General features: G+C 31.4%; 1 pseudogene across 1 annotated transcript; it reads left to right on the top strand.

The window, feature by feature from the left end:
- The first annotated feature begins 748 nt into the window (after positions 1 to 748).
- Positions 749 to 9,891, top strand: LOC111295871 (putative lysine-specific demethylase JMJ16; annotated as a pseudogene). The gene is made up of 12 exons (XR_016346802.1): positions 749 to 815; positions 2,132 to 2,457; positions 2,648 to 2,719; positions 2,993 to 3,070; positions 3,210 to 3,737; positions 4,177 to 4,400; positions 4,810 to 4,971; positions 5,683 to 6,051; positions 6,715 to 8,069; positions 8,165 to 8,268; positions 8,899 to 9,096; positions 9,481 to 9,891. The product of XR_016346802.1 is annotated as a putative lysine-specific demethylase JMJ16 (transcript).
- The last annotated feature ends 4,036 nt before the right edge of the window (positions 9,892 to 13,927 follow it).

Below are 13,927 nucleotides of genomic sequence, written 5' to 3'. Positions count from 1 at the left end.
TTTAATTCAAATTTAATTAGAGATAAAAATTAAATTATTCGATTTTTTTGATTAAGTTTAATTAATATGTAAAAATAAATTTAATTTTATATTTAATAAAATTTTAATTATTTATGTTTGATCTCAAATTTAATATATTTTATTAATTAAAACAATAATAATATATTTAAATATAAAAATTTGATTGAATTATAAACTATTCGAATTGTATATAAAAATATTTAAATTTAACTTGATTAATAAGTTGAATTATTCGAGTTCAAATTCGACTCGATAATAATCAAATCGAATTTGATTTTTATTTTAATCAAATCTGAATAATTTATAAATATCAATGTATTATTTATATTTTTAATTTTTGGAATTGATGAATTAATTGATCTTCCATACTTACCCTTATCCGCGTCCTTAAGATTTTTTTTTTTTTGTTGGAGTGGAATAGTTGTTCTTTGCTTTGATTTTTTGTTTTGAAGGTGGGGGTCTTGATGGTCATACTAGGATTTGTGGGGTACCCTTGAGAAAAAACTGAATTTTAGAAAAATATCATTATCATAAAATAGTAATCTCTTTTTTCTGTTGAATTTGGTGTTTTTTTTTTCTTATCGGGTGCCATTTGAAGTTTTAGGGTTAGGATTAGGGTTAGATCCGTTTAAAATTAGATTCAAATTTTATTTTTTTTCCACTTCATAATTTTTATTTTTGTTGTGGTTTCAATTTAGGAATTTTTTATAGTTTTTTATACCCGAAAATCTGGTGTAGTGAAAAAGAGAGTGAAGTCAAATTACAGGAATCTTTTGGATCAACAACATGTTTATGTAATTTTTTGGAGTTTTTTTAGGCTTTTTTTGCATGCATTCTTTTTTTTACTGTGATGACAATATAGGAAATTAGAATTTTATGAGCTTATATTTTATTATTTAATGATTGATCAAATTATTTGATAGTGACATTTAAGGTTTAGGATTATTTAGTCCAATTTATTTAATAGAGAAAGTAATGCATGAGTTTAATCTTGGATTTGGCTGGAAATTTATATAGTAAATTTCTGTATAGGGTTCATGATTTGATTTTATATCAAGAAGAAAAAACTGAAAAATATGTTTGTGGATTTGATGTTCAATTTTTTCTGTTGCATTTTAATTCCTAAAATGTACAATTGATGGTTTTTGTTGATGACTTTTCTGATCCAAGAAGGGCTAGCAATGGTGTTATTTTCCTGCTATATAGGACTTTCTAGAAACAATAGTTTAATACATTTGATTTCATGATTACTGATTTAAGGGATCATGATTTTGAAGGTGATGAAATCACTTAGGTTTTGCCTGTGTTATCATTTCCAGAGCTTTAATAAACTCTATCAAGAATGAGAAGGCATTAAACATGTTGATTGACATAATTAGACTATATTTGTTATGTGTGAAGGAGTTTGATAGTATTTGTATTTTCGTTTCAGCATTCATCTGTGGCATGATTCTAGGATTTGGGGATTGACTTATGCATGAAGCAATGAAACTATAATTTATCATGCTTGGAAGTGTTAGACTCAGCGACATACTTTAACATTGATCCTTACTAACATAGTGAAACAAAACTTTATACCTGGAATAAGGCTAAAAAATTAATCTTCTGAAGTATATATAATTTGATCGCAATCTCTTTGATCTACATGCTGAGGATAGGCCAGAAAATGGCCTTGTCAAGACAAGTATCATATGCAATTATCAGAACGAAGTATGCTGGAATGTAGTCATCCTGGTCTCTTAGCATCATCATCTTCTTATCTAAATGCTGAATTGTGGTTGTCTGGGTAAAACCTAAAATTTATTGTAAATGTTATTGCAATGTTGACATAATCTATGCTGATCTTATAAGAACACAATGGCTTGATTTTGAACAGAAATGAGGCTTTTGGATTATGTTTGTCTATTTATTTTTTTAATTGCTTTGCATTTCTGTGCAGATAAAGATTCTTTTTACGGCAGTTCAGAATTATAGTTAGGATGTCAAATTAGGTACCGTTAGTTGGGCTGCTGGATTGATTCTCTATAATGTAGACCTATCTTTCTATTCAACTGTTTTCTCTTCCAAATACAGAATGTAGCGTTTACGATGTCACCTTTGTCTTGTGCAGCGGTACAGATGGGGACAGAACTTATGAGAGTTTGTATTAAAGAAGAGAATGATGATATTCCGTTGTTTCCACCAGGTTTTGAGTCATACGCATCTTTTACCTTAAAGAGGGGGGCCCAAGATACTGAAAAACACAAGAATGATACTCTAATGTGCTGCTCAGACTCTGCAAGTAATTCTGATGCCAGTCAAGTTCAGAAGGAAACTGAGTTGTTAAATAGTGAAAGCGCAAAGATTACAAGGCCTCTGAGGTGTAGACCTTGGATAAACTATGGTCGATATGATAACAGTTCGGAAGATGATTCTGATTGTGGAAAGCTTGATCAAGTTAGTTTCTTCTGTTCTTGTTAAGTTATTTGTTGAACCTTTTGTTTTTCTTTCTTTTTTTTTTGGAAAACATTATTTTGCTTTATAAAAGTTTGGATGCTGATTTCAGAAATTTTAGCAAAAGAATATGCTACCCCTTTGTGACAATGCTGCATTTTGGTAGTCTTATATATGGCATTCATTATTGCAGAATCTACGATTGAGACTTAGCCTTCCTCAAGGTGTTATCCGTGGATGTCCAGAGTGTAATGATTGCCAAAATGTTAGTTTTCCAAATTCTGTTGCTCTTTCCTAGTTTCCTTAACCTTTCACACTTTCATAATCTGCCTCAGTTTGCACTGCTCCTTTATTCTCTTTTATCTTTTCCATCTTACTGTCCTTATATTTATCAGTCTGTAGCAGCAACATCCGTGATGTAAGTAATAACTTGGAAGTGTCTTTTAGTTAAGTTTTTTACTGTATAATTGATATTCTGTTTTCCTTCTTTAATGTTGTCTTCAAATATTATGTCACTGATATTTAGTGTTTGGAACAGGTAACTGCAAGATGGCGTCCAGAAGAAGCATGTAGGCCCAACCTTGACGATGCACCTGTGTTCTTCCCAACAGAAGAGGTTTTTAGTGCTGCATACAATTTGAGTTGGTTTGAATAACATAATTTGCCTTACCATACTTGTTACCGTTACTTTTAAAATCTGGAGTTCTACATTAGAGAATTAAAATATCTTAACTGCTTTAATAATGTTTCCCCAGGAGTTTGAAGATACTTTGAACTATATAGCTAGTATACGACCAAGAGTGGAACAATATGGAATCTGTCGCATTGTTCCTCCATCTTCTTGGAAGCCTCCTTGTCCTCTTAAAGAAAAGAATATGTGGGAAAATTCTAGATTTGTTACTCGTGTACAGAGGGTTGACAAGCTTCAGAATCGTGGCTCAATGAGAAAAATGTCAAAAGTTACTAGCAATATGAGGAGGAAAAGGAGAAGATGCGTGAGAATGCCTGTAGACTGTGGGTCTGATAGTGGAAGCATCTCAGGGTCTGCCGATGCTGGATTTTGTAAAGTAGAGAGTTTTGGGTTTGAACCTGGTCTGGAGGTTGCTCTGGATAAATTTCAGAAGTATGCAGATGATTTCAAGGCCCAGTACTTTAGGAGGAAGGAAAATGATGTAGATATGGAAGGTAAAACGACCAGTTTTCCAGTGCACCATGAGCCATTAGTTGAGAATATTGAGGGTGAATACTGGCGAATAGTGGAGAAAGCAACTGAAGAAATAGAGGTAGGATTTGCAAGTTTGGAAAAATTATCACCGTTTCTTTCTGTTGATTAATTTACTTAGTGCGGGATTGGCCTAGCTACTGGAGCTGTTTTCCTACTCCAGAAAGCAATGGTTGGGCCAAATGAGGGTTTGAAAATACTTTTCTTTCAGCTTTTGTAAAAGCTGAAAATGAGTTAATGGAGGCTAGGAGCTGAAGTTCCAGATTGGGAATTGTAGAAAGAGACACAATGACAAGCTCAATTGACAAAGTCAATGAAGTTTTGAGTGAAAAATAAAGTTTTTCAAAAAGCTTTACATCTACAAAACTATTATTTTTACAGCTCCAACTAGGCTAAACAAGCTCTGATTGTTTTTTGTTGTCTGCTCTAATCTCTCTCTCTCTCTCTAAAACTAGTTGCAAAAAAGAGTTGCTAATTCTTATACTTCTTTTCTTTTTAAGGTCTTATATGGAGCTGATCTGGAAACTGAGGTTTTTGGCAGTGGGTTTCCCAAGAGGCCCGGTCAAGTTGGATTTGCTTCCGATGAAAAGTACATAAAATCAGGCTGGAACTTGAATAACTTTCCCAGGCTTCCTGGATCTGTACTCTCTTATGAAAGCAGTGATATTTCTGGGCTTCTGGTTCCCTGGTTGTATGTAGGAATGTGCTTTTCCTCTTTTGTTGGGTAAGACTTCTAGGACTATAAACCTCTTTTCCCCTGCATGAGTTGAATTCTTGACTCTAATATATATATTTTTTGGGTGACTTTGGACCCCGTATGTTCTGCCATACATCATATGCATGTAATATGGCATAATAAGAATAGTTAAGAAGTTGGTACACCTCAAGAGTGATCAGATCCAAGTTGAAATATGGTGCAGATGTTAAAATGTGCATGCATTTGTTACCAAAATGGTGGAAGACACCCTTAACGAAATTTGAAGTCACCTAGAAGTCACATTTAAGACCATTAGTTATATGTGCAAAACTTTTATTTTTATTTTATGTGCAGCTGTTTACAATCAAAGGATCATTCAAGGATGCTAATGATTGCTAGTTCCTTTTTTTCATTTGTTTTATATGGATGTGAGCAGCATGTTGAAGATCATCACCTATACTCACTGAATTACATGCATTGGGGTGCTCCGAAAATGTGGTGTGGTATTCCAAGAAAGGATGCTCCTAAACTGGAGGAGGCTATGAGAAAGCGTTTGCCTGACCTTTTTGATGAAAAACCAGACCTGCTTCATAAACTGGTGAGCTAAAAGTTCTGTAATATAGTGTTTTATATTTGTAATTGTAGCTAAGGGCGACTTTATCCAATTGTTTTGGAGCATGTCAATTGATACTAAGAAACCAAATCTATCAAAAGATACTCTTGCTTCTTAAATTTAAGTGGTCAGATAATTATAATAGTTCTTTATTGCAACAACATGTTTACTTGGATCAACCTTTTTGCTGGTGGCTTGGTAAGGACGATCTTTGTCCCTGTTGTTTTGCTTTTAATGTTAAAACTTGAATTTGGAATCATTATTGCCTGTACCCCTTAAATGTTTGAGCCAGCTGCTGGTTCTAGCATGAAGGATTTGTAAAGTTTTACCTGAAGTACTTTTAGGTAATATATTCCCTGATTGGACCCATACTGGCTCTAGTTTTTTCCAGTTTGGGATATGTGAGAGAGGCTAGGGTGCTTTCTTTGGTTCACTATCCTTATGATACTACTCAAAAGGAAATGAATGGACTGAATGCATAACAAATCTGTACACGTTCATGGTGCAAATGAAGTGGATGCTTTGAAATAACTATTCCTAGTTCCATGGAACAGAAGATTGAATTTGTAGTTGTAATCTATAGTTCATTCATTATAATTTTGTAGAGAAGATCTTCTATTTTCCCCATGTATGATTAATTACAGTAATATTACTGCACAATACCAGTTATGCCCTGAATATCATTCTTTCACGCAGGTAACTCAGCTTTCCCCTTCCGTACTAAAATCTGAAGGGGTACCTGTCTATCGGTGTGTTCAGAATGCTGGAGAGTTTGTTCTGACCTTCCCTAGAGCATATCATGCAGGGTTCAACTGTGGTTTCAATTGCGCGGAGGCTGTAAATGTAGCTCCTGTTGACTGGTTGCCCCATGGACAGATTGCTATTGAGCTATACCGTGAACAGGGAGGAAAAACTTCCATCTCACACGACAAACTGTTGCTAGGAGCAGCAAGGGAAGCAGTCAAAGCCCACTGGGAGCTCAATTTATTGAAGAAGTACACTTTTGATAACTTAAGGAGGAAAGATGTGTGTGGAAAGGATGGAGTCTTAGCTAAAACTCTTAAAGTAAGTATTATGTCCACTGTTTGTCTTTGGGCTGATTTATAGGGTGGGATTTTATGAATTCATATTTAGTCAGTTCAGAATCTCTGTAGATGATCTGGATTTGAGTTGGAATGTCTATTGCTAAGAGTTGAATTGTGTAAATTTCATTCTTAAACTGAAATTTTGCCTTCTATTAATTCTAATGTTTGATAAACTTTTTATGTGGTTTCGGGTTGCTCTAATTTCTGGAGACTTGTTGATCCCAAATCACTAATAATTTGAGGATAATAAGCTTGTCATTATAAGCTCTGATATTTTATGTGCACATGTTTACACAAAAATGCGTGCATGTCTGCTTCAATGCTTATTGTGTATGTACGTGTAGACCCCTAACCATATTATGCAGTATGTTTAATTTTATGTAAAATTCATTTTGTACAAAATATATAAGGTTGCATTGGATTTGGATCTAGTATTCATAAAGTCAATTTTATGTTGTTTATTAATAAATTTTATCTAGTAATTAATTTAATATGTTTTTCAATTCAAATTTCAAAATAGGCTAAAATCTTGTAATGTTTATCTTTATGATAATATTTTGTTTGTACACTTATTAGCATATATGCAATGCTTATATTACCTTGGGTGATTTTAATTGACTTAGAATATTTTTCTTGCCCACAGACACGTGTTGAGATGGAGCGTCTAAGGAGGGAATTTCTTTGCAGCTCCTCTTAGGCTGTGAAAATGGAGAGTAATTTTGATGCTACTTGTGACAGAGAATGCAGTGTATGTTTTTTCGATTTGCACCTTTCTGCAGCAGGTTGTCGTTGCTACCCTGATAGATATGCATGCCTCAATCATGCAAAGCAGTTATGCTCATGTGCTAAGGATGCCAAAATTTTCCTCTTTCATTATGACATAAATGAATTAAATATACTTGTTGAGGCATTGGAAGGAAAACTAAGTGCAGTGTATAGGTGGGCTAGACTACACCTTGGACTGGCCTTGAGTTCATATGTCTCCAGGGACAATATACTGGGTGGTAGGTTACTCCATGCCCTGGAAAGAATGCCTAAAGAGGTGCAATCACAGTCATCGGTCATTTCCTTCAAAGATTTGCCAGGAGAAGAGATGTTGAAAGATAAGCCCTTGATTTTAGCTGAGACCTCTGTTCAGATGTTATTGCAACAAAGAAATAAACTACTAGAGGCCGCATTGCCATCTAAAGATGAAAATTCTAAGTTGAAGAAAGAGGAACCGGTTTTTTCTGCTTCAAACTTAAGCATGCCTGGAGGGCAAAAGTAGAGTGAAGAAACCCTCAGCTCCAGCAGATGATAACATTATTCTTCTTAGTGATGATGAAGCTGATGAACCAAAGAAATCTGTTTCGGAAAGACCAAAAGAACATACTATCACAAAGCAGTCAGAAGTTTCACTGAGGTTGGCGCCATCTGGTGAAAAAGCGAGCACATGTAATTATACTATCGAGCCTATCTTAGCTACTCCTCTAACTGATGCTGCAGTTATGAATCAAAAGAGTGTCGGTTCCCCTGATGTACAAAAGAATAGTAGTTCATCTCATTATTCACAAGTGAAAGATGAGCATGCTGGAAATGGTATCAACTTGTTAGGATCTAATCACCAGAATATTTCTTGTCATTTAGACTCTGCCACCACAGAATCTGGTAAAAACGTTCAGGATTCTTCTACTACTAGAGAGATGGATAATAACAAGCACCATCTGGTGACTATTGAAAGCAACCTTCAACATCTGCTGCCATTGGGCAGTGAAAAAGCTAACAAGGATAAACATGAGAAGATGGGGGTCATTGCTCCTGCAAATTTAGTTGACAATGAAAGAACTAATGTAGGAGGGCCATCTTGCTCTCAAAATAATCTGGGCAGAAACTTCCTGCAGAAAGGTCCTCACATTGCTAAGGTAGTGCGCAGGATCAACTGTAATGTTGAGCCTCTGGAATTTGGAGTTGTGCTCTCTGGGAAGTTATGGTGTAACAGCCAGGCCATTTTTCCTAATGGTAAGTGGCATTTGGGGTCAATTAAGGATGATGCATGACAATATGCTAAGTTTGGCTAGTTAGATGTATTTACTTGTTTATTCTAATTAATGCAGGATTTAAGAGCCAGGTTAAGTATATAAGTGTTTTAGATCCAACAAATATGGCATACTACGTCTCAGATATTCTTGATGCTGGGAGGGATGGACCTTTGTTCATGGTAATTGAAAATATTATTGTATCAATTATGTTTTTGTACCACTATCTTATCATTTAGACATTTTTATCTCTTTCCAGTTTATGCTTCAACTTATATAATGCTCGAAGAAAGTTTTCATACTGTTTTGTACTCATATTCCTTTATGATTTCTGGGTGATTGAAGAAATTCAAAGTAGATATAGACAGATTTATCTTTGCTGTTGAATTGCTTGTCGCTGATTTTAATTTGTTTATCTTTGCAAGGAGCCTGAAAATAATTGAATGAGTGCTATGTATCTTAACATTAGTGGATGGTTAGGCAGAGTTGACTTAATCTTGCCACCAGAGCTACTGGAAAACAAATTACTCCTCTTGTACTTCAGCAGACTTGATTGTTTTAGATGGTAATTATAACTTTCTAGACATTACTATGTTAAGCGCTTGCTATCATCTTGCACCTGATTCCCCCTCATTCTAGTATAAAGAATAATTATTTGTTTTATTACCATAGAAAAATTTCAAATTCTATCTTATAAGTTGCTCTCCAACTTACTCTTGAATTGAATTTAGTTAGAGCAAATTAAGCAAATAATGGCCCTAAATTTTATGGGTTTTAAAGCATGCATGGTCTAACTGTTCATTTGATTTCAGGTTTCTGTGGAGCATTGTCCCACTGAAGTATTCATTCATGTTTCAGCTGCCAGATGCTGGGAGATGGTGCGGGAGAAGGTGAATCAAGAGATCACTAAGCGGCATAGTCTAGGAAGGACCAACCTCCCACCATTGCAGCCTCCAGGAAGCCTTGATGGCTTCGAGATGTTTGGTTTTTCGTCACCAGCAATTGTTCAGGTAAATTAGTTAGTACAATATGTTATGTGATTCTTTCACATGGGCAAATTCCTTCGCGTTTGGTCCTCTACCCCCATCCCAACACCATTTTATTTTGGTTTTCTGAAGTCTAGTTACCAGTTCTAGGATCTCAGTTATCGGGAGATAACTTTAAAAGCCATGCCAAGAGTACAATCTGACTTTCGGGCATACTGTCAACTTTTAACGTCAAATGTAAAAGTTGGCTGGTTCTGACAAGTTAGCCAACTAGTTTATTTTTAACTGTTTCTCCTCATCTCCCTTGGCATATCGTCTTTTAATAGCTCAACTTTGCTTTATTCATGGTAAGTGCTTTACTCCGAAGTATGAAATAAAACTCATCTTTGATATGGGTACATAAACCAGGCCATTGAGGCATTGGATCGAAACCGAGTGTGTGGAGTATTGGGACTCTCGGTCTTACTCACGGCCTCAATTGCACATTCTTCAACATTCTCAGCTCCCTGATAATGGTGGGAACTTAGTTAGGAAATCTGGGGAACAAATCAATGCAGGGGCTCCTCGGAACAATGTCTTGCCCGGTGGAGTTGACACAATACTGAGAGGCCTATTCAAGAAGCCCAACTTTGAAGAATTACACTCACTTTGTAGCATTTTAAGTGACAAAAGGCCACCCATGGATGTAGACTTTGTGGCTCGACTCCTCATCAAAGAGAGAGATTCTCGGTCATCCTAGACGATTGAACTTTTGTTGGTCTTATGCGCATTCAAGATCAAACTTGGGATTCCGTTTTGAATTGAAAATTCATCTCTGTATATACCGGTGTCCTGCTTCTTTCAGGCTTCACGTACAGGTTTGTCATGCAATCCATCATTCTTTCATAGTAGGAGAATTTTTGTGGGATTTTTGGATACTGACCATATGGTCATGGGATTCTGTAAATCTTTGGAGGAAAACAAAAACCAATTGTCCTGACTATGCGTCAAAGATTCGTGACTGCTTGTCGACAGTGATAGACTGATAGACAGTTGGGTCATGGTTCGGGAAAAAGCTGTTTTGTTTCGGCCCTGTTGGGTAACTAACACGCTGCCCCCATTGTTCCCTCATTGCTGATATATACTTTGATTGCCAATTCCATTCATCATTTATCATATCTAATTATCATCTTTTTTATCCACACCACACCACAACTCATCTCATCATATTGCTATGTTTAATAAGGATGTTATGGATGTGTTTGAAATATATGATTATAATAAGATAAGATAAAATTATATTATAAATAAATTTAAATTAAATAATATTATTTTATATTTGATGTATGTAAAAATTATGATAGAGTAATTTATTTATTAGTTAAAAAAATTCTTTCTCAAAGTTTAAAGGCAAACTTCGATGTACAAGGCTCTTTGCTTTGTGAGAGTTGAAATAAGAGTTCATAGTAATTTTTAATGGTATAATAAGACATGTAATTTAATCTTATAAAATCATTTTCATTTTAGGAGGATTTAATCATCTTATATCAAAAGAATAATTAATTTTTTTTGTAATTCTATCATTTTTTTTAGATACAAATTAAATATAATATAAGATAATTATCATTTTATATTATACATTATCTTATACATCAAATATTATCTATGGTATGCTTGGTATACAAGATTATGATAGGATTTGATAAAAAAAAAAAAGATGATATTATAAATAGGATTATATTAAATAATGTTATTCTATTTTATATTTGATGTGTATAAAAATTATAATATAATAATTTATTTATTGATCAAAATTATCTTTTCTTAAAGTTTATATAATTTAAATTATTAATGTAATTTTTAAGGGTATAATAGGATATTATAAATTTAATCTCATGGATTAAAAATAATTTTTTTCATTTTAAAGTATTGAATCATCTTATATAGAGAAGATAATAATTCTCCTCGTAATTTTATTCTTTTCAATTAGATATAAATTAAATATAATATAGAATAATTATTATAATATTTTATTTATCATTTGATGCACTAAACATGATTTATATTTGATTATTATCCTATGGTCATGTTTGGTACACAAAATTATAATAAGATAAAATAAAATAATATTATGAATAAAATTGGATTAAATACTGTCATCTTATCTTATGTTTAATGTGGATAAAAATTAAATTAAAATAATTTTATTTATTGATCAAAATTATTTTTTTTAACGTTTATACAATTTAAATTATTAATATAATTTTAAAAGATATAATAGGATATGTAAGTTTTATCTTATAAATTAAAAATAATTCTTTTTATTTTGAAAGGATCAAATTATCTTATATTAAGAGGATGATGATCTTTATTAAAATCTTATTTTTTTCAATTAAATATAAATTAAATATAATATAAAATAATTATTATATTATCTTATTCATCATTTTATACATCAAATATAATTTATATTTATTATATGAATATTATAAATTTAACAAAGAAAGTGATTGAAAAAAGTGAATAAATATATATATATTTGTAAAAAAATCTTAGTTTAAAAATAAAAAAAAAAAGAAGATGTTAAAGTTTAAATTTTAAATATATTATAAATGTCGGAAGATTTCATGATTTAGCTTAACAAAACTTTTTGAACAGTATCGAAACCTTAAAATAACCAAAATGAATAAACGTGATTCCAAAAATCAATCAAAAGTAATTAAAAAAATGAACATATTTAGGTGTTTATCTGCACTTGGTCTTAGATCCTAAAATATAATGTTTAAAATTATCAGAAAAATAAATCATACAACCCATTTGAAGAAAATGTTATATGATTTTCGTAAGTATATATACTATTTGAATTAATATTTAATATTATTTTTAAAAAATTTTATATAAGAATTGAAACTAACCAATTTGATAATCTTTAATAAGTTCAGTTTAGCGATGTTATCAATTCCTAAAATCATCTACTAATCTATATTAATAGATAAATCTTTTTTAAATAATTCTTTAATTTTTAAAACATAATATAAGGTTATCAATGATATTAATAATCATAATTTTTTTTTTTTTTAAAAAAAAGGACCATCATTTGTCACTGGTTTTTGAACAATTATAATAATAATAAAAGATTTCTCCCCCTAAATAGCAAAAGCAGGCGACACCCAAACAAGGCAAGAAACAGAAAAATAAAATAACAGATCCCACATCGTTAGGACGGTATTGGCTGCATCCTACAGTTAGCTTATAACCACGTGGCTCAAATCGAACAGCGGAAAAACGGAATACGGGACACGAGGCCAATATTGCAGCTGGGGAGGAATTTTTTGTTCCGACAAGCCGTACAATTTTCCACCTGGGAGCACGCGGCTGGTGGGGACCACCTCGACGCGCTTAATGCTATTATATGATTGTTTTATTTAATCAATTATCTTAGTACTTTGGAATAAATAGATAATTTATATATTTATATCATATTATATATAAAAATTATATATTAAAATTTGTACGATATAAAAATATAAAATATATTTTTTGATTTTATTATATTTATATATAATTATTATAAAAATTTTAAATCATATTATTTTTATTTTTATATTATATTTATATTATATTATCATATTGTATTTTAAATCATTTATCTAAAAATTATAAAAAAAAATTAGGGTTTTTTAATCTCCGATAAACTTCAGACAATCCATGTTTGTATGTTCTGAATTATTAAATAATTTATGTTTGAAATATAAGGCAGAATTTGTTGACTTTTTCTTCACGTATGCAAAAAAAAAAAAATTATTTCAATCCAACTTTATCATTATTGATATCTATTTTTCCTTTTCAGGATTTTTTTTTCATAAAGTTACTTATTAACTATTTGGACCAACTAATAACGTAAATGGTCATTCCCTATATGATCAAGAGAAGAAGTGTTTACACTTTTCAAAGATTTGCATGTCTAGCAGTTTAATTTGACCAAATGTTTTATCAGAAGATGCTATAATAATTAAGGTTGAACCAAAAAACCAAATATGAGCAAATTAAAACAAACTATTATCATTTCAATTTTCATTTATAATCATTTAACAAGCATATCTAAGATGTAATACCTCAATCCCATACTAATAAAATTTTAAAGATATGTTATAGTGGAGACTTGAATCTATACTTATAATACTTTTTTATGAAATAAAATTATAAAATCTTCGTATCAAAGTGAATAATACTTATAAATTAAGTATAAACCTTCATAATTAATATTAGAATAATTAGAAATTGAAAGTATGAACTAAATGTTATATTATGAGATTCAATTTTAGAATTCGAGCCTAGTGAGGACTAAATGCTCTAAATATTCCCTAGTTGAAAGTGATTATATTAAGCCTAATTTGAAGGGAAAAACTTGATGAAGTTTTTTAGGTGAAGTTCGTGAAGTTTCTTATTAAAAACGATTAAATGAAAACTAAAATCAAAGACCAAAATCAATAGATTGAAGGATCTCATTATATGGATTAAATGTGTAAAATTTGAAAAAAGTTTAATAAATTTTTATATATATTTTTAGATAGATATTTTTAGTAAAATATTAACAAAATTTTGAATTTTGAATTTGAATTATAAACAATATTTTTAATAATTTTTTTAACATATTACTTATATTCACATTGAATTATATCAATTTATCAATTTAAAATTTTTATTAAAATTTTTATTAGACCATTTTTAAGAAGAAATTTCACAAACTTCACTTCAATAATTTTATATAAATTTTGTCCTAATTTGAAAACCAATTTTCAAAAGGAGGATGATGATAGCAACAACTAGAAGGCTAAAAAATGTAAATGATGTTAGCAATTAAACCTGATTATTA

Source organism: Durio zibethinus, chromosome 12, assembly GCF_047325235.1.
Source record: "Durio zibethinus cultivar Kanyao isolate XHJ-2024 chromosome 12, ASM4732523v1, whole genome shotgun sequence".
NCBI lineage: Eukaryota > Viridiplantae > Streptophyta > Magnoliopsida > Malvales > Malvaceae > Durio > Durio zibethinus.
Note: the sequence above shows the minus strand (reverse complement) of the source record. Positions and strands in the feature narration are given on the sequence as shown.